The 22677-nt window shown below is 41.8% G+C and overlaps 1 pseudogene; it reads left to right on the top strand.

The window, feature by feature from the left end:
* The first annotated feature begins 10820 nt into the window (after nt 1-10820).
* On the top strand, nt 10821-10991 carry LOC124721583 (annotated as a pseudogene).
* Nucleotides 10992-22677: the final 11686 nt, after the last annotated feature.

The raw sequence follows: 22677 nt of genomic DNA, 5'->3' as shown, positions 1-22677 counted from the left end.
CGACGTATAGACTGAACAGTAGGGGTGAAAGACTGCATCCCTTTCTTACATCCTTTTTAATCCGAGCACTTCGTTCTTTGTTTCCACTCCTATTGTTCCCTCTTGCTTCTTATACGTATTTTGTATTACCCACTTTCCCTGTAGCTTGTCTCTATTTTCCTCAGAATTTGAAACATCTTGCGTCATTTGACGTTGTCGGACGCCTTTTCCAGGTCAACAAATCCTATGAACGTGACTCGATTTTTCTTTAGTCTTGCTTCCATTAGCAACCGCAACGTCAGAATTGCTTCTCCGGTGCCGTTACCTTTCCTAAAGCTTTACTGGTCGTTATCTAACAGATCCTAAATTTGATTTATCGTCCTTCTGAATATTATTCAAACTCGACGAGTGAACTGTTAATCTGATTGTGCGATAATTCTCACACCTGACGGCTCTTGCTATTTTCGGAATTGTATGGATGATGTTTTCCCGAAAGTCAGATAGTATATCGCCAGACTCATACATTCTACACACCTCAGTGAATAGTCGTTTTGTTGACACTTTCTCAATTATCTTAGAAATTCTGAGGGAATGTTATCTATTCTTTCTGTCTTTTTGGTCTCAGGTCTTCCAAAGCTCTTTTAAATACTGAATCTAGCACTAGATCCCCTATCTTTTCAACTCCACTGATTATAACACTAGATCCCCTATCTTTTCTATTATCAACTCCCATTTCTTCTTCTGTCACGTCACGAAACAACTCTTCCCCCTCATAAAGACGTTTAATGTACTCTTTCCACTTATCTGCACTCTCTTGAGCATTTAACAGTAGACTTCCCATTGCACTCTTAATGTTAACATCCTTGCTATCAGTTTCACCGAAGGTTGATTTCACTTTGCTATATGCTGAGACAGTGCTTCCGACAATCATTTCTTTCTCGATTTCTTCACATTTTTTGTGGCCTTTTTACCTTAACTTCCATGTACTTCCTATTTATTTCATTCCTAAATGGCTTGCATCTCCGTATTCCTGAATTTTCCTGAACATTTCTATACTTTCTTCTTCCATCGATCAACTGAAGTATTTCTTCTGTTACCTACGGTTTCTTCGCATTTACTTTCTTTCTGCTTGTATTTTTCTTTCCAACGTCTGTGAGCGCTGTTTTTAGAGATGACTATTCCTCTTTAACTGAACTACCTACTGAGCTATTCCTTATCGCCTTGGAGAATTCCAAGCGTACCTCTTCATTTCTTTGTGCTTCCATACCCCACTTCTTTACTCACTGATACTTCCTGACTAGTCTTATAACCTTCAGCCTACTCTTCATGACTACCAAATTATGATTTGAGTCTATATATACTCTTGGGTACGTCTCACAATCCAGTATCTGATTTCACAATCTCTACCTGATATTGCTGTAATCTAACTGAATTTTTCCCCTATTGCCCTGCTTTTGTGTGTGTGTGAGAGACCTTATGGGACTTAACTGCCAAGGTCATCAGTCCCTAAGCTTACATACTGCTTAACCTAAATTATCCTAAGGACAAACACACACACCCATGCCCGAGGGAGGACTCGAATCTCCGCCGGGATCAGCCGCACAGTCCATGACTGCAGTGCCTTAAACCGCCCGGCTAATCCCGCGCGGCTGTCCTGCTTTTCCCAAGTATACTTCCTCCCCCTTTGATTCTTGGAAGGAGTATTCACTATCATTAGCCGAAATTTATTACAGAGCTGAATTAGTCTTTCCCCTCTCTCCTTCCTAGTACCAAGCTCTTTTCTCCTATAACCCGTCTTCGACTCCGCGTATAACCGCATTCCAGTCCCACTCAACTATTAGATTTTCGTCTCCCTTAATGTATTGAATTACCTGTTCAATATCCTCATATACTTTCTCTATCACTTTGTCTTCACCTTGCGGCATCGGCATGTATATCTGAACTGTCGTTGTAGGTGTTGATTTGCTGTTGATTTTGATGAGAACAACCCTATCACTGAACAGTAACTCACTCTCTGTCGTATCTTCTTATTCTCAACGAATCCTGCTCTCGTTATACGATCATCTGCTGCTGTTGATATTACCCTACTGTCGTCTGACCAGAAATCCCTGTCTTCTTTCCATTTCACTTACTGATCCCTATTATATCGAGACTGAGCATTAGCATTTACCTTTTCAGATTTTCTAGTTTCTTTAAAACGTTCAAATTTCTGATATTCTATGCCTGACTCGCACAACGTTATCCTTTCATTGGTTATTCAATATTTTTATCATGGTTACCTCCCTCTTGGCAGTCCTCTCCCAGAGATTCTAATGGGAGACCAATCAGAAATCTTTTGCAATGGAAAGATCATGACACTTTCTGAATTACAGACCACAAGTCCTGTTGATACACATTATATGCCTTCAATGCAGTGGTTTCCATTGCCTTCTGCATCCTCAGGCCGTTTATCATTGCTGATTCTTCCGCGTTTTAGGGACAGTTTCCCTTCCCAAGGGCAAGAGAGTGCTCTGAAACTCTGTCCGCTTCTCCGCCCTCTTTGACATGGCCGTTGGCTGCGTGAGGCCGATTTCTTATGCAGGAAGTGTTCAGCTGCCATCGCTGATGATTTTTATTCTAAATTTAAGCAGTAGCAGGGGTCGAACCCGTTACCGAGATCGTTTTGATTACTAACCAAAGACGCTACTTTTACCCTACAATAAAAAACAAAGAGCTATCGCTAGTCAGGCGTTGCCCTTAAGTGTTCCCAAAAACACTCCCAAGGCAATAGACTCCATAGCTATATAATTTTTTGTTTAATTGGAAATTTGTGGTAAGGTCTTGTGTGTACAAACTACTGAGGTCATCGGTCCCTAAGCTTACACACTACTTAAGCTAACTTAAACTAATTTACGCTAAGGGCAACACACACACACCCACGCCCGAGAGAGGACTTGAACCTCCGACAGGGGGAGCCGCGCGCACCGTGACAAGACGCCTCAGACCGTTTGTTTAGTTATTTATTAGTTTATACATGGTTATAATTAGTAAATGTGAAAAATGAAAATTCTATAAAGTAGAATGTTATAAAAATGTGGAAATGGTAAACTAAAATAGGTTTGTATATTACTTGATGCTACTTCGGCTAAAAGAATCTTTCTTCACGAAATGGTGCAACTGGAGTTTTCTTGTCCAGTGGCATTGGCGTTTTCTACCTCCAACAACAACGTCTAAAATATCTGCAGCAAACGCATTCTACACTGCTAATGCCTCAATGACTGCAGCTTTCCATGAATCAGCCAGTCTCTTTCTTTCCTCACAGTTGCAAATTAGGTCTCTTTGGATTCGATCTGATGCTGTGTGGAACGTCACACTGAGCCTGGTACTCCTCAAGGAGGGGGTTTATGAAAACATTGCAAAAATTATTTGCAAATAACGTACAGCACCTCGTTTTGCTTCAAGAGCGTTGTGAGGGTTTTGCAGATACCACCAGAAATAAAGTTCCACTTTCTCCCCATCTTCAAAGATGTAGTCGATGCTGATTTCCTTGAACCATGTAAGCGCATATTTTGTGAGGGAAAGGGGACAACCATCCGGACACAGAAGGATCTGAGATTCAATAACGTCAGGTCTGAGATTCAATAATGTCAGGTTTTACACAGAGGTAATAAGCTGTGATCATTTGTGTCAGTCGCCGAACGCCATACAACGACGTGCACGTGGGGAATGTGTCTCCAGAAGGCGACAGTCAGCGCAAAGTGGGGAGTCTGTCAATCCGACAGTAAGGAGTCAGTGTCTCGTGCACATTTTTTTGGGTGACTGGATACCACTCACCCACGAGGTGGCTGGCAGAAAGTGGTGGTGTACAGTTTTCCACAGTCGTGGCCTATTGACAGTTGGATACTTGGTTTCTACAACATTACGCATGATTGCCCGCAGAAGGGTGGTGTAAAATCTTTGCCTTTGGCGGGCGGGTTGTTGGGAGATTCGAGGTCACATAACTGTATTCCAGAGTAAAAGTCTATACACGGGAAAACTGTCGTGACGTGCTCCACTGACACTTGCGGGACAAGAGAGACTGGCATCAGGACCTTCAATAGACGACTTGTAAGATAGGCATGTCGACTCGTCCGTCATTTCCACATATTTCTCATACAAAGAGCAGCTGCCTGTGCCCAGACGTTAACCAGTGACAACTCCCCATCACGTAGGTGGAGGGTGAGAACGTCCTAAAGTACTTTAAATACTTGTTTTGGGGAGAGGAAATAACTGAAGGCTGTCTGAAGTCTGCGACCTAACACTGCCAGTAGAGGATGACCTGTGCCATGTGACTGATTTTTGACGACATGTAAATGTTCAAGTATTCCACACGTTGCAGATGGTTCAAGTTTCGGAGCAGGTTCTTATGTACTATTATAGGTACAGTCTATAATAAGTGTTAATAGTTCGCGTAGTTGTTCTGCACACATACTTTGTAAATGTGACTCCGAAATATCTCAGTTCAGTAACTGGCGAGAGGAGGCCGTCAGGATCCAGCCCAAGATTGTGTCCACTATACAGCGCTGTCCACTTACTGATGTAGAAAAGACTGCCTGCAACCTGTTCATATTGGTCGATCCAGTTTAGTATGCTGAAGACTTCATCGATGGAACAAAACGGCAGTAGCAGGTCGTCGACATGTGGAAGGTGATGTCTCACAGAGTGATGCCAGATAGCCTGTGGTTGAAACCCAAGAGGAGAGTCTCGAGCACGACTGCATAAAGGTAGATAGAAAGGGGCAACTTTTCATAGAGACCTCTTAATGGATACTGAAGCCTGTTGACCTGGACCGGAGAGGTGGTTGTTGCCAGAAGGCGCTGCAGGGTGTCGACGAGCCTCAGTGAAAATCCCACGTGGTCCATCAACTGTAGAGGAAGTTATGGTGCACTCTATCGAAGACCTGACTGACGCTAATTGAGACACTCACCACTCTCAGGTTGGATGCCTAAGCGATTGTTATTAAGTCCCTACGATTTTGACGATATGTGAAGGTTCAGGAAATCGATGGAGAACATCAACCCTCCCAGGCGGCACGCCTAAGCGATTGCTATTAAGCCCCTACAGTTTTGACGACATGTGAAGATTCAGATATTCCACAAGTTGCAGCTGGTTCAATTCCCAGAGCAGGTTCTGGCACACCATCACAGGTACAATCTGTAGTAACTGTTGATAGTTGGCCGTGGCTATTCTGCACACTTCATTCCCCTTGGATGTCCTTCTGAGTTGAGGATCATTGGCAAAATTTTCGTAATGTGGTCTGCCAAAAGCCTGACGAAGATTTTGTAGTTGGCATTCAACATTGTAAGTGGCCGACAGTCATTCACTGATTGTCCTCCCACTGGTTTGTGTACCGAGATGACAAGTCCACTGACTAAGGTAGGTGGTACAGTGCAATTGAGGAACATGAGTTCTCAAAACACTGTAACCCTGTGGGGCATCATGATGTCAAGGAAGGTCTTGTAGGACTCGACTGATAATCCATTGGGCCGTAGAGACTTATTGAATGTACCTTCTCCCAAGGAGTCCCCACCTCCTCAGATGAGACTTCCTCCATTTATTCCATCGCTGTTGCCATGCCGATAGTGCATGTCATCTGTTGTAATCCTTCCACTGTGACCTTGCCAACTAAGTCTCTTTTCTGCTAAACATGACGAAAATGATCTTCCATGGCTTTCAATATCGTTTTTCGGGTCATACAGGAGCTACCGTAAGGCGTATCATTAAATGCCAGCACAATGAGGTGCATGGTGTGTACCTCCGTGGCCTTTTGGTAGTGTGATCATGACCAGACTATGGTGCCTTTTAATTGGCATTTCCTCAAAGACATTATGTGTGCCTTGATTTGGTGTCGTTCTTGTTGTTTGTCTGGCGATGGAGGTACAGTTGAAATGGTTCAAATGGCTCTGAGCACTATGGGACTTAACTTCTGAGGTCATCAGTCCCCTAGAACTTAGAACTACTTAAACCTAACTAACCTAAGGACAACACACACATCCATGCCCGAGGCAGGATTCGAACCTGCGACCGTAGCGGTCTCGCGGTTCCAGACTGTAGCGCCTAGAACCGCTCGGCCACCCCGGCCGGCGGAGGTACAGTGCTGAGGTCAATGAGCGCTGTGTAGTAGATAGCCATCAACAACTATTGCCACGCTGATATGTCCTTGTGTAAGCGCATAAGTGTCTTGCGTATTGCCAGTTTGTTGCAGAGAAGCTATCACGCCGAAGTTGAGTGGTATCGAGAGTTATGTCATTCAAAGTTGGCCCATGTTGCAGCTACTCACCGACGGGAGTCCAAGTCTTTGTGGTGTGTAACACTCACCTTCAAAAAGCTGTTACTATGCCAGACTCGCTGGGTATGGAGATGCATCGTGCAGATATAGCCACTGTGATTAGAGAAGGCCAGAGGCCATTATTCGGCGGCCAGGGAACCTGTGTAAGATCTTGTGACATGTATGTGTGATCCAACTGAATCACCAAATGGCTAGTAAGATGTATGTTTCTCACCTGTTGCACAAATGAACACTGTGAATCTCCCTACCCACTTCCAGACAAGGAGTGTGGTGCTGGATTTGGTACTTGAGGTGAAGGATGCAATTAATATCGCCAGCAAAGACGCTGCGTTTGTGCTGTTCTAGGAAAATGGAAGCGATGTCAGTGGAGTAGAATGTTTCCTGGTCACGATATGTGCTGGTGCCTGACGGGCATAAACATTAATGAATTGGGTGTAAAGTGCCATGACTGCTAATTGTAGTGTGGAGATACTTTATGCCAGTGGTTTCGATACTACCATGCTCTAAAATCTCCCATCAGTGTCGTTGAAACAACCAGGAACCTTGTAAATTGTGTAACCATAAAAGTTCAGGAATGCGTTCATTCTTCTTGAAAAAATGTAAAGTTGAGCCCTATGACAGGTATTGTTTCTTTCAGCAACTGGATCTTAGCAGGAGAGCTAACCATGTTGATATTTCACCGTTGCCAGGCAGTAAGACTGGTTGAGAAGTGGATGGGCAGGAGTATCCATGGTGATGATGGAGAGAAGCAGATATCATGAGTGACATCACACCCCACTAACCACGGCCCTCCCAGTAATGTTAAGATCTCAGTGAGCCCTGGACCAGGATGCTGCCTGGTGTCGACATCCTGAGACTTTGATGTGGGGCGTGGATGTCTGTTCATGGTCCATTAAGGTCATGGTGGTTGATCGGAAGGGACCGAGCGGCATCGGAGCCTGCACTGGAACCTTCCTGCTCATCACTATCGCCACAGAAGTCTGGCAGACGGACACCATCCGCCCTGCCGTCTGTTCTCCAGGGACGGAGACATTGGCAATGGTGTCAGCTTCATAGCTGGTATCTTGCAAGATGAGTTCTCCTTCCTCCTGTGAGTGGTAGCTGCCATGTTCCGACATGCAACATCGCTTCTGGCGTTTCGGTGAACGTTAGTGGTGGGATAAGGCGGGGTATTGAGGACACCATTGATATTAATTTAATTAATTAGCATATCAGTTTCATATAAAAAGTGTCCTCATACTCCTATTACCCCATTGCTACTTCACCATTCCCTGTGCCAAAGTTAGATTCTTTAAAGGATAGTCCAGATCATTTTTCCTCGTTCTGTGGGACTTGTGAATATTTCTGCTATTCTCAAACTCAGATGGATTATTGATAATAAATTTCATAAGTAATTTGGCTATGGGACTGTGGTTAATATTATCAGGAGATTAAAGAGATACCTGCAGGATGTACAGTGAACTACAGACTTTATTTTGTGCTATGAATACTTTTTTCCTAGGCGTGCAGTTGCTCAAGAATATTATTCCTTAAGGCCCCAAAGAATGAAAATATACAACAAATGCTATCTTACTAACTTCTACAACCCCAAAGTTGTAAATACGTACAGCAAAAGTAGCAAAACCAGTTTAAGTTTTCATCAGTATGCACTCTGAAGAACTTACAATTTTCTACCCTGTTTCTTATTGTTGATGGTATACTATGTTAACGAGAATGAAACTAGCAGGCTGGCTGTAGCCTGATGCTTTAACATATTAAGAGTATTTAATTTCTTTGTCGAGTGATTAGAGGAACATTTTGGTACATGTATTAGAACGATGAGGGTGTTGATACACAAAAAACGTTGCGATATGATTGCGCAGGTTACTATTCCCCTCTACTACTCATACCATTCCGGTGGATGTTTTAATGTGTTTCTACTTGCAGTTTGAGTGTGCTCACCTTGTTTACGTCCTTTGGGCGACAATAATGTGGCGCCATAACGTGACTAGATCGTGGCGAATCCTTACCGAAAATCGACGCTTTTAGGAACCACTTTACTCGAGCAAAAGCACTCGATCTCAAGCACTTTTTAATGTGCCATGACGCAGCACTGCTGACGTCCAAATTTACCAGTTTAGATTCACAATCAGTTAATTATTGAAAGGTTACATATGAATCACAATTTTATTGAGAGACTAGTCACGTTATTATTGCGAGATTACGGAATGATATACTGTTGCGAGGTTACACTAAATGTGAATGTTATAATTATTTTTACTGTTGGTAGGTTACACTGAATGTGACTGTTATAAATGAATTTTTTTCTGTTGGGAGGTTACAAGGAAGAGACCGAGATCCTGGCTGCCGACATTATCATCATCATCCACTTTTCGATCGTAAGTAGCACGGTCTACGTGAAACTTATATACGACACTAAATGCAACAGTGTTCTTCGAGACACTAAGCTAGGACTCCACTTCTGCCATGCACACAGAAATGTAAGCAACGTTGAGCCTCACCATGTCAGACTGGGTCTGTGGCTAAATGCATATTTGAACTACTCTTCGAACGCCCGGTGGTAGACGCCGTGGCGGCGCTCCGCACCTACAGTACAGCAGATGAACATGTGGCCGAAAAGAAGGCCCAATTTAAGATGTATCCAGTCCTCAACAGGACCTTTGTACCTCCTAATAGAAATCTGCTGGGTCACAGTTATTTACGACAGCCAGCCTAAAACGTGTTCCAGATGCCACAGGGAAGGCCACCTACATGCCGAGTGTCTCCAACGTTGGATCACACAAGTTCTACCGCACGACATGGCAACTCCACCAACATCAACAATCCTTCCAGTAACTTAAGCGGCAGTGCTCACGACGCCACCATTTGTCCAGACACAACAGACTGACGTTGCGGCACTGGAACCAAGCTCTCGAGCCTGGCCAGTCAGCATGGCCAATGGCAGAACACCTTAGAGCGCCATTGATACCACCAACCACTACAGCCATCGCCCATAGCAAGATGACGATGTTTTATTCAATGCCATAATCTGACACAAATACAAAATAGTGGGTTAGTATTAGGGTAAATTGGGTACGAGGGCACTTGCAATAGTGGAGTAAGGATGAACCTGATGCAGTTCGCTTTGTTGCCATTTTTTTTCATGATAGCACATCTGCTTAAGAGTCTTCCCCCCCCCCCCCCACTACCTCTCTGTGCGGCGTAGATGAGGCTATGTTTCACTGATAATGTCACTTGATGACATCATGGCCTTTCATTCTTCCCCTTCCCCACTTGAAAATTGGTCGGAAAAATTACTCAGTCTGTTCTGAGCTGTTGGTGTGGGAGGACATAGGGTAGTTTATTTTCTTAATTATGTGTGCTATCCTGTCGGAAAATTTTCTATATTTCAGCATTTTTGAACATAATAATGAAAATAATAATATACTCATTATTTATAAAAATTCAATTTGCATATCGCTGGTGTAGTAGGATGTAGTGTACTCTCGTCATTTTTGGAATACTGAAGCAGTCTAACTATGACATCACAATCCAAGATGACCGACCTAGAATACTGGCACAGTCTAACTTCCCTTGTCCTATTGCCAGGAAATTCGTAAATTGGGGAAATTAAACTTTTTCTTCTTCCTGTGAAAGATGGGAGTTGGAGATGGATAATTACCACTGATCAAGTGCTAGAGAGTAGCTCTAGACTGTCTTATCAATAACTGCTGGATGCAGAGGGATATTTTCGCTACTAGTCTAGCACTATAGAATTGCACCAGCCAGTCTAGTCAGTAGCCTTATGTGGGAAGGATGGGTAATAATATTAATAGGACAGAAAACTATCACTGAAGTGATCCACAAGTGAACAACTCCGGGGGGACATAAGTATGGGTAATAATATTAGGACAGCTACCCACTCTGCCCACCTCCCCCACCCACTATATATAGGACTCCTGCAGCAATAGCATTGGGAAGTGAAACACACTTATACCTATTTATGAATTGCACGTCGCATCCTAGCCAACAGAAATATGGGAAATGTTTTGAACGATTTTTTTTGTGAGTGTAGTGCTCATTATATTATTTGAACACAGCATCTCAAGACGCAAAAGCTGACCAGTCACTTCCAGTTTAGTGCAATGCCATCCACCAAGCGTACTGTGTACCTGAAGAGCCGACAGGTCTGAACATTTCTCCGTATCCCACAAGAGGATCGGCTGTGGCTTCTAGTCGGCCGAAGTCTAGTGGCCACTCCTGCCCCTGGTCACGGCACACTGCGAGACAAGCAGGCACAGTTTGAACATATAGTTCTAACTGCAATTCCATCCCTGGCAGAGACTCCCCAGTTTAAAAAAAATCCGCATTACCCAAACCGAAATGGAGATGTTGTTGTTCGCATACCTCCAATTTCTCACGCAAAATGTAGATCCCACCCTTTTGTACGAATTATTTTCGAATACAGAGGAAATTTTAGCGTACATGCGTTTTACAGCGTTAAAGTACTATTATTTGTTGTGAAAATCCTATGCAACAGTATGGTATAGGGTATATTTCCTCTAAGTATTCTTTCATCTGGTGAAAAAATCTGTTCTTATCAGCTTAACATCAGTTATGGCCTGCAGCGCAGGACTAGAATATTAAACTCAATTTTGGCCCATGATGGAATGCTACGAGCATGCTGTAACTGTGTCACAGGATGCCTCATGACTTTCGAACTCTCTTAAGGAAGTTGATTGTTCGTCACCTACGAAGTTTCACAAGGTAACCAAACATCAACTTACAGTAGACGTAAATATCATATTAATACTATGTATCACTTTATAAATTCGGTGATACCTCTGATTTTGTTACGATGGCCATCTCTCTCTGTGTACGTGGGAGATTGAAATTTCATTAAAAGATTTCACTGCAACGAAAAAGCGTTTGATTACTGCTCCTACTCGTGAATCATGTCCATGATACTCGCACTCCCTTCCACCTACCTGGCAGCATGTCACTGCTAGCAAAGTGATTGACTAATTAATGAAACTGGTCATGAGAGTCCCCTTGCAAAGTGAGTAACTTCTTTCCTGCAGTTGGACTACACTCACCAGGTATCCATTACAGATGTTTTTGTGCCACCACTGGGGGTTTCCCACAGTCTAGGTAGTAACTTCATCCAGTTCCAAAATTGGTGGTAAGTGTCATCAGACAGGTGAATGTATCGAACGCTAATTACGTTTTGTTTGTTGGCCGCCTTGTCTTGCAGGTTGAAGTAAGTCACTTTGAATACCGGTATACTCCTCCCGAATTAATACTGCCGAGGCTTGGTCTTCTCCCCACCAACGTCGCCTCTGCCCCTCTCCCACTGCCGCCACTGTCACACGCGAACAGCTGCCACCGACATCACCAGGTCGCGGACCACCATCCATACTTTGGGGCTTTACTGCTCCCAGCTGAGAAGCAATTGCTCAAAGTGCTAGGAACGTGTTAATGATTTTAGACTCACAAAAGTTGTCCTATCCCTCTCAGAAGGAGTGGACACTTAAATGTTCAAGGTGTTCAACAATATACTTATCCTCCTGCCACCTGCGAACTCAATCATTCTGGGATGTGTTTTCGAAATATGCCAGAAACGCTGACACAGTGAAAAAATAGCGAAATACGTATCTGCTGATCACCCCATTCCATACCTGTACTAGCCTGCAGACATTCCCTGAGAATACAGAACAGTAGAAGCGTTCCTATTGGCTCCCACTAAATTAGTGACAACTCAAATGGGAATCTATGGAGGGAAGACGAGGTTCTTTCAAGCAACATTATTGAGAAAATTTAGAGAGCTGACATTTGAAGCTGCCTGCAGAAGGATTCTACTCAGCATACATTTTCTCCTTTATCATATTTCACGAAGATAAGATGTGAGAAATTAGCACTGATATGCATGCTTATAGATAGTCTTTTTTTTCCTCGCTCTATGTGTGAGTGAAATAGGAAAGGAAATAACTAGTAGTGGTACAGGGTACCCTCCGCCACGCAACGTGTGATGGTTTGCGAAGTATGCACATACATGTAGATCTAAATTTAGAGTACATTTTAAGATGTCAGTCCATCCATTTATAGGCTCACAAAACTCCCAGAACTATGTTGTCTTCTACTTAAAAAGTTGAAACTTCTGTTAGTGATTGTCTTTCTGTAAAATCCTTCGTATTAGCCCCTAATTTTCTCATCTTAGAAGAAGCGGTATGGTTTCGTCAGATTATCTCTTACCTGCCATATTCTCACGAATCTTCCAGTCTTCGAAATATATTATTTGAATCTACCTAATTTCGACCAGTAAGAGATGTCCACGAGCAAGTCACAGACCCTTGCTAATTCTCTCAAAATCCCGTCACATTCCAACTGCACTGTTCAATTGGTTAGAAGGCTGTCTATTCCTCCACCTGACTAGGTAGAGAGCTATCACAACGAGAAAAATAGCACACTAACGTACAGGAGGAAAGTCACAGCCATGCAGAGTATGCATGGATTGTACAATGAAATTCAGAAGTATAACACCTACAATTTATCCCCCTATATGCATTGTAATCCCCTTTATCGTATTCCTATGGTTGACACGCTAGAAATACGACTGCTTAATAGTGTCAGAGACTTAGACGATAGCATTGAATCATTTACACTGGTGCAACAGGCTCTCACCTCCACACATAATTCAGAACAACTGCAGGGGTATGGGGAGATTTGAGACTTAATCACAGCATAGCTCGTTTTTTTTACCACCACCTGCTGTTTGATGGTGGACTAACAATGATACTGTATTCCTTCTAGAGCAGAATGTATCCACATGGGTAGTAGGTACCGGTTGTGCTAGTTATTTATTTGGATGTAAGCTCAGTACATACTCCCTTGTATTTTATGTATTGTATTATGTTGAACTGGGGACCTAGAAACGACGGAGAGGCTTCGTCCCACTGTAGTCCCCAGTGGTTCACAAACCCACAACAGGCCACAGCAGTCCACCCACATCTTCACCGCCGATCTACACCGAACCCAGGGTTACTGTGCAGTTCGGCGCTTCAGTGGACCCGTCCCCCCATTCCCCCCCCCCCTCCCCATCGCCCCCCCCCCCCCCGCCGCGCCCCGGTAACGTCTTAGACCAGATGAAAATAAATAGTGTAATCCCAGCAACAGCAATCATTTTAATACCTCCCACACCTTGATCCGATATGAAAGCGCTATACTACGTAATTTTCGGTCACTCGCCACCTACACAGTCATTTGGCGTGGTAGACTACTTATGGTGTACACGTACATGGAGACAGTGTTTGCGCATCAATCGCGGACAAAGTGTAACAGAGGCGGAATGAAGGTAACCAGCCCGCATTCGCCGAGGCAGATGGAAAACCGCCCTAACCTAGAACCGCTCGGCCACACTGGCCGGCTGTTCAAGACAACCACCAACTTCAGAACAGGTCTTTCGGCATGCTTACAGACAATTCCGTTACCTACAAACATCCCAAATACACTTTAAGCGGCCGTACAGTGCATGATGGAGGCTACATCACACCAGTATTATCGATTACTCTTCTGTAACAATCTCACAAGCTGATCGAGTAAAAAAATATTATATACTCCGTTAACCACCCTAATCCAACCCTACGTTGCCGAGAGAAATACGTCGCCTCTTGGAGAGATTTATTTTTCCATCACATATTCGACTGGAGTATGCCGCCCTACATGAGCCTAGCAGCATCCACATGGTTCTTTCTTTTAGCGGATCCGTCATGTAACACGAACGGATGTGGGCTCAGGGGTTCACCATAGCCTATCATATAACCGCAAACGGGTCTATGTGTGTTAATTTCGGGGTAGCGGCTGGCAATGGCCTGAGGGCTATGGTGGAAATGGGGAGTGTGTGGTGGGGCCCCATCATGCAGCATCTGTAATGGCTATCTGACGAATGTAATCCGACGGCAAGAAGAAAAGAATTACTGACCACGCAAATGGACTCTCATGTTTAATTTAAGTAATAAGTCAATCAATTTGACAGCAATGATGTGCTGCCAGGTGAGTGGAAGCCAGCGTGTGAGTACCACGGATATGATTCGCGAGTTGTAGCGGTAATCAGGCGCTTTTATCTGGCAACAAGTTCTTTTAACGAAATTTGAATCTTCCACCTACACAGAGAGAGATGCTCACCGTTATGAAATCAGCTATATTTCCGAATTTATAAAGTGATTAGTAGTATTAACGTCGCATTTACAACTCCTCTGTGCTGCTATTTGACTACTTTAAGAGACTTCATAGGTGACGACTACTTGGTGACCTTAAGAGATTTCTAAAGAGAGGAGACATCCTGTGACAGAGGTATAGCATGATTTTAGCTCTCTGTCATGAGCCAAAAGTGAGTGTAATATTCTAGTCCTGTGTTACAGGACATAAAAACCATTAAGCTGATAAGAACGGATTGTTTTTTATCTGATGAGAGCCAGCACCATACCATTGCACAGGATTTTCGCAACAAGTAACGGAACTTTAGTGAGGTGAAAATGGGTGTATGATCCAATTTCTTCTCTATTCGAAAATAACTGGTATAAAAGGGAGGAATCTGCATTTCGTGTGACGTTTTAGATTGGGTAAAGTGGATTTTTTTCAACTGGGGAGTCTATGTCAGGGGTGGAATTGCGATAGAGCTATATGTCCAACCCGCACCCACTTGTCTCATGGTTGCCACGGCCAGCGGCGGGCGTGGTCACGAGGCTGCGGCTGATCAGAAGCCACGGCTTGACCTCTAAAGACTGGCAGATACAAAGAAAGGCTCTGAACTGTCAGTTCTCCAGGTGCACAACACACTCAATCGAGGGCGCTGCGCTAGACTGTCATTTTTTTCGTCTTGATATGCTGTGTTGAAGTAAGATAAAGGACACTACACTCACAGAAAATATCGTACGATTTATTTCCCATGTTTCTGTAGGCTAGGCTATGACTTGCGATTCATGAATAGGCGTAAGTGTGATTCATTCGCCAACGCTGTTGCTACAGGAGTCCTATATATAGAAGTAAGGATTTGTAGCCGCAATGGGACAGTGGGTAACTCTCTTGTAGATCAGTAGTAGGCTACTCGCCTGTACTTCAGTGATAGTTTTCTGTCTTAGTAATATTAATACCCATCCTTTTCACATATGGTTATCAGCTAGATTGGCTGGTGAATTCTCTAGTGCTAGATAATAGCGAACATATCCTCTCTACAACCAATAGCTATTGATGAGATTGGAAAGAAGTACATTCCAGCGCTCATCAATCGTAACTACGCCTTACCAACTCCCGTGCTTCACAGCCAGAAAAAAAAATTATTTCAGACCAATTGCTGGATTTTTTGACAGTAGGAGGAGGGAGGTCAGAGTACTCCAGAATTGTAGGTCGACCTTCTTTGATTGTGATGTTCAACAATGAAAAATCCAGGCTGGAATGTAACAATATTATGGAAAGGATAGTTCTAATAACCATTTAACGGATAGGCAGAACAAAAAGATTGTCAGAAAATGAACTTTCAGCCAACAAGACTTTCATCGGAGATAGAACATACATACAAACACAAATGCATCTCACACACACATGACTGCAGTCTCTGGCGGCTGAGGCCACACTTCAAGCAGCAGCACATGATAGGAGTCGGAATCTGGTGGTGGGGGAAAGGAAGAGGCTGGGGTGTGGAAGTGGAGGGACAGCAGGGTAGGAGTGGGGGATTGTAAAGTGTTGCTTGTGGGAGCATAAAGGGATGAGATGGAGAGAGGGTAGGATAGCTAGGTGCATTCGAGAGGATAGACAGAGGACAACGGAGGGTTAGTGGAAAGGAGAGAGTTAAAAACATGTGGGTGTGTTGGTTGAATAGAGGGGAGAGTTTCCACCTACACAATTAAGAGAAGATGGTGTTGGAAGGATTCAGATGTTTCAGGATGTGAATCAGTCATTGAAATTAAGAATGTTTTGTTAGGCAGTATGCTCAGCGATGGGGGGTCCAGCTGTTTCTTGGGCACAGTTTGTCGTTGGCTATTCAACCGAACAGACAGCTTATTGGTTGTCAAGCCAACATAGCATGCAACACAATGGTTGCAGCTTTGCTTGTAGATCACATATATGGTTTCACAGCTAGCCCTGCCTTTAATGAAGTAGGTGGTGGTGGCAGGATGTATGGGACAGGTCTTGCATCTAGGTCTATTGCAGGGATATGAGTCATGAGGCAAGGAATTGGGAGCAGGAGTTGTGTAATGATAGATGAGGATATTGTGTAGGTTTTTTAAGTGGTGGAATACCACTGTGGGAGGGATGTGAAGGATAGTGGATACACAATTCTCATTTCAGAGTACGACAGGAGGTAGTCGAAATCTTGGCAGAGAAAGTGATTTGGTTGCTTCAGTCTTGGGTAATACTGAGTCACTAGGGGAATGCTCTTTTGTGGCCAGACAGTGGGACTTTGGGAGGTGGTGGATGATGGAGTAATAAGGCACAGGAGATAAATTTTTGTACAAGTTTGAGAGGGTAATTACAGTCTGTGGATGCCCCAGTGGGACCCTCAATGTATTTCGAGAGGGACTGCTCATCACTATGATGAGTAGCCACAGGTGGCTAGGCTGTATGGAAGGGACTTCTTGGTATGGAATGTGTGGCAGCTGTCAAAGAGGAGATATTGCTGGTGGTTGGTAGGTTTGATATGGATGGAAGTTCTAAAGTAGTTATTTTCGAGGTGGTGGTCAACATCAAAGAAGGTGGCTTGTTTGTTAAGGTAGGAATAGGTGAAGCGACTGGCAGAGAAGGTGTTGGGATTCTGGAGGAGTGTCGATACAATGTCCTCACCCTCGATGAAGACGTCATCAATGAATCTGCACCAGGTTAGTGGTTTGAAATTCTGGGTATTTAGGAAGGATTTCTCTCGATGACCCATTAATACGATGGTACCATGCGAGTACCCATAGCCCTACATTGGATTTGTTTGTAGGTAATGGCTTCAAAGGAAAGCTAATTTTGGGTACGAATGTGATGTGATTGTGATGCCATAGTTAGACTGCGCCAACATTTCGAAGGTGATGAAATAAAGAGAAGATTCTATATCCTTCCACACCAGCGATATGCATATTCAAATTTTTATAAGTAATTATTATATTATCATTATTATTATTATTATTATTAATGTTATTATGTCTGAAAATGATGAAATAAAGAAAATTTTCCTACAGGATAACATCCAAAATAAAGAAAACAAGCTACCTTATTTCCTTCCACATCAACAGCTCAGTACAGACAGAGTGATTTTTCCCTCCAGTTTCCAAGTGAGAGGTGGCAGGGGAGGTGTTGGAGAGGAGAGAGAAATTGCCTATGATATTATCTGGCGAAGTCATCAGTGTCACTTTACTACATCTACCCCATAACATAGAGGATGTGATGGTGTGATACACCCACTAAGAAATAACTGTGTAGGTGGCGAATGACCGAAAATCCCATAGATATATCGACTTCAGTTGGGATCGAGGTGTGAGAGATACTAAGATGATAGCTGTTGCTGGAGGAAACTTTGACATTGACTATGTCTAGTTTGTACTTGGTTAATTGGCACTCGATGTACAATACCTGAATAATCGAGTATGTACTGGGCTTGCCTCTAAATAAATAACTAGCACTACACTTATGTACACTACCTATGTGGATACATTCTGCTCTAAAAGGAGTACAGTATAATGGTTAGTCAACTATTGAACAGCATGTGGCGGTAAAAAAAATGAGCTATGTTGTAGTTTGCAGTAGCTCTGAATTATGTGTGGAGGTGTGAGTCTGTTGCACCAACGTAAATAACTCAATGGATAGGGTGTTGGAAGCTCTGTGCTATGGTTAGAGTCGTATTATGGAGGCATGTTCCGTTTGGAAAAAGGTGATATATTTCTCACGACACACAATGACATCATCGAAGTCTCTGATACCATTACGCTGTCGTTTTTCTAGCGTAGCAATCATATAAAAACGATAAAGGAGACTAGGATGCATATAGTGGGATAAATTGTAGCTGTTATATTTCTGAATTTCTTTGTGCAGTCCACATATACTCGCATGACTGTGACTTTCTCCTATCATCGTGATAACTCTCTACCTAGTTAGTGAGAGGTGGAGGACTAGACAGCGTTCTAACTAATTGAACAGCGCTGTTGGAACATGATGAGTTTTCGAGACAATTTGCAGGGATCTGTGACTTGGCAGTGGACATCTCTTACTGGTAGAAATCAGATGGGTTCAAATGACGTATCTCGAGGTCTGAAAGATCAGTGAGGATATGGTGGGTAAGCAATACTCTGGTTAAAGGAGAGTTGAGAGATGAGCTATATAACGCTTCTTACAAATATTCTGGGGAACGTATAACTACCTGTCACATACGTCTTGCGAAGTGACTGCAATGAGAAAATTAAGGGCTAATACAATATTTTACTGAGAGACAATCAGCTGCAGAAACTTCACCTTTTGTTTTCTAGCTGAATAATAGAATATTCTTCTGTAAGTTTTGTGTGTCTCTAATTGGATTGACTGACATCCTAATGGGTGCACTAAATTTATATCTACATCTATATGCATACTTTGCAAGTCATCAGAAGATGCGTGACGTAGGGAGTCCTGCCATCTTGAATAAATTTGGCAACAATGGACATTGCGTCATTACTCTATTAGTTGAAGTAGGCAGCTATTTTTCTGAAAGTCTACTGTTTCTGAAAGTCTGCTTTTTCCTTACACATGTAAGGGACTGGTACGGTTTCTTCTCCCCCATTTAAATCCCTTGGCTGACGCTAATAGACTCCATTATAAAATAAATTCGTTATGCAGATCTGACACACACAGCGATTTCCACTCTTAGGTCTTTTCATAAATTGGATATGGACATCAACTATTAACTCTTTCCCTAAGAGTTTTCTAGCTGTTAGAATGAAATGCGGTAAAAATTGGGTAATACTGAATGTAGGACCTTATTGTGCCAAGTTAATTAAATTGTATGTCTATTCGATTTACGGTCACCACCCTATCCAGGCAAAGAAATGGTTCATTTTCAGAAAAGTAGAAGAAGTAAATCTGGCCTACTTTCCTGCTGTTCCCTAGCATAACTTCACAAATAAATATAACTTTTGAGGATATGATTCTGAGACAGCCAAAGCAATCTTTTAGCTACTATACCCACATACTTATATAATTTTGATCTAGAAAGGTGACAAATTTTTAATCGTCACCATATGCTAAAAAATTTGACAAGGGGGTCTTTTAAGTTTGCATTTTGTGTAACCAATAAATTAAATACTTAAATATTCTGACAGCATAATACACATTTAAATTTATTAGGCCACTTTGTTAAGAACCTAAAATTCAGCAGTCATCATCCGAGGCTCTGTCCAACAATTTTGAGGCAAGGCTTGCTTGAGTGTCACCTCTTTCACTAATAACTTGAACAAACATATAAAATTACATATACAAACATTTTTCATTTCATGATCTGTGATGAAACATTATTTAGTAAATCATGCATTTCACATTTTTATTTACATGAGCTACATATATACATTAGCAAAACACTAATATCACATGTATCACACTTACCATATAGCCTTTGCATATCACAACTATATTATGACACACTTTAAAGAAAAAAATTATAAATTAGATGACTGATCCAATAATACCATTATATATGGTTCTGTTTCAATTAAGTGACCTAACAGGTAAGCATGACTGAAATATACATGAAAACTTTTGTTCATCAGTTCATTTACTTTCAAGCATTGTCACCATGATATTTTATAACTCTTATTCAAACAGTGTATATATTATACACCGAAATTCCATTATAAAATATATCACAAAATCAAAATTTACCTAGAAAACTTTTACACAAATTATATTAAATTTATCATAGTATTAAAAAGTTGCTGACCCATATGGGTACTATGGCTGTCCTTTTGGTTCCTCTGCATATTGCATAAATTTCACTTTTTGGCTGCTTCTTAATAGGTTTATTGGCAGTCCATTATCTGCTTTACTTAATTACACTCTGTGTAACTTTGTTTGTTGGCTACATTTTTACCTTAACATATTTGGGCAGCCCTTTGGTGTCACAATTATATGTTTACTATGCACCTTAGGCTGCGTTATTTCATTGAATAGTCCTCCAAGTGACACATTTGTTTCATTTATTTCATCATCGATATTATATAAACACATCTTCAGAATCCGAAACCTGACAGGTATTAGTGCAGGTATAACAATATTACATGTAACACACAGATTTGCTATGATTAAGAGTTTCTGTAATTTTTGCACTTTTCCAGCTACATATTTCTTTAGATCAACTTTATTCCTGATTCCTAATTGTTTTCTTGATTTAGGATATACCAGGATGTATACATTTAGGTGTGGTATTCCTTGAATTTCTAGGGACAGTAGTAAATTATTTAAATTTGGATATCTCATGGTGTACCTCACTGGATTTTTCGTGATCATTCATAAGGACTAGTTCACCAATATTAATTTTTGTGAATTTTAATTTTTCGCCATTCCTTTTGACTCTTACTTCTACTTTTCTTCTACTTAGCTCCCCTACCAAGTCCTTTTGGCTAACCAAGTCTACATCTTTGGTGAATGGGTATTCTGATATTTCATATATTAAACTCTTACTTTTTTAATGTAGCATAATTTCTTCAGGCGTGAAAACATTGGTTTCATGCTGTATTCAATTCATGATTACTTCAAATTTTGGAATGAATGTGTGCCAAGTTCTGTGATTTCGATGACAATATGTCCTACATAGTCTTCCTAACTCTCACAGGTGGTGTGCCACAGGATTACTAGATGGCTGGTAAGCTGAAACGTGTTACTTGTTCTCTCTTTTCTTCCATACCTTCTAACTATAATTTAGCAATAAACTGTGGACTATTTTCAGGCAGTGCTCTCTTTAGTATTTCCATTTCATTAAAGTACTCTAGTATTTTGTTGAATACTTCTTCAGCTGTAGCTTTTCTGAGAAGATTACATTTAATAAATTTCGAAAAATACATCTAAAATTACTAGTATGTATGTAAAATTTCCTACAGTTCTTGGTAGGGGCCCATGATTACTTCGGTGCTGAGTTCTGAGATCGCCAGGGAATCATGTGTAGAAATACAACCTTTTGCTATAAATTCTGTTACAACTTCTGTCTTTTATTGGTTTACTGTTTCTTCTATGCACACTTCCATTTCTGATTCCTTGCTCAGACATTACGACTATACCTGGTTTGTGTTTTATGTGTTCGTAACGAGATTGAGATAAAGCACTAATTTGAGAGCCAGTGTCAAGTAATGCTGTAATTTTGTAGCCAGAACCTGTATCGGAATTATGGTTTGTTTGGTTGCTTTCACCTCCCAATCCTCTTGATCTTCCCACAGCAATTTTTTATCTACGTTGCATCTGCTCATGAAATGGCGTCTTTAAATTCTGTGCCAGGTTGTTGTATTGGTATTATTCCTGCTTTCCATGGTTGGTCTTCTAGTGTTTTTCTTTCTTCTTGAACAACTTCTTCATGTTTGATATATCGCTCCAGCAGCTTTTCACACGGAATGTTATCATTTTCCGGCATTATTATTTCTATTAAACACAGGTTTTCAGTAAGATCCGTTTCTTATATTTCGGAATCACTTGATCGAATGATATCTTCGTTTTCAGTTAAGTCGGTATCTTCAGTATCACTGCCGAGTTCCAATGTGAAAGCTCTTCTTAATTTATTTGTATTACAGGTCATTACTAGTCTCATAGTTCATGCACTTCTGATTTCATTCGATAGTAACGAGTCCCTCTTGATTATCTTCATTAGCAGTCAGACTATTTTCATAAGTCTTAGTTTGTCTTCATCTGAACTATCTTCCTCATCTTCCCTGACATCATCAGGATGCGCCTCATACATATTGTAATCTTTGTGGATTTCTGTCAATTGCACAAATTCATTTTCCTTTAACGCAGGCTTGTGAATGACAGAAACATTTTTCGCAGAATCGTTGTCACGGAATGACTTTTCAACAACGTGTAAATTTTTACCTTCCATTTCGCGACCACTCACAACCTAATCGTTTAACCTAACTTCAGCTACACGTGTCCTTTGCGTTGTGCTTTTGGATTCATTTACATTGGCCGACTGTTATTCATGTTCTCTACCATCTGTCGCAGCGGCCCTGCTGCCCAGCGTCACATTTATAGCGGTGTCTGTGTTAAGAATTCTTCCCGTATTTGAGCCTGCTGTATCTTGTTCCCAGGTCATTCCGACCTTCCATCCTTCCGATCACTCAGTGGCACTTTTTTGTGTTTTCTCACATACTCTGTTATTGATCCTGATAGTTCAAATCAAAATGAAGTAACTTTGATTATATGTTTAAGAT

Source organism: Schistocerca piceifrons, chromosome 1 (assembly GCF_021461385.2).
Source record: "Schistocerca piceifrons isolate TAMUIC-IGC-003096 chromosome 1, iqSchPice1.1, whole genome shotgun sequence".
In the NCBI taxonomy this organism is placed as follows: domain Eukaryota; kingdom Metazoa; phylum Arthropoda; class Insecta; order Orthoptera; family Acrididae; genus Schistocerca; species Schistocerca piceifrons.
The sequence above is the reverse complement of the archived record's forward strand: the minus strand, read 5'-3'. Positions and strand labels throughout refer to the sequence as shown.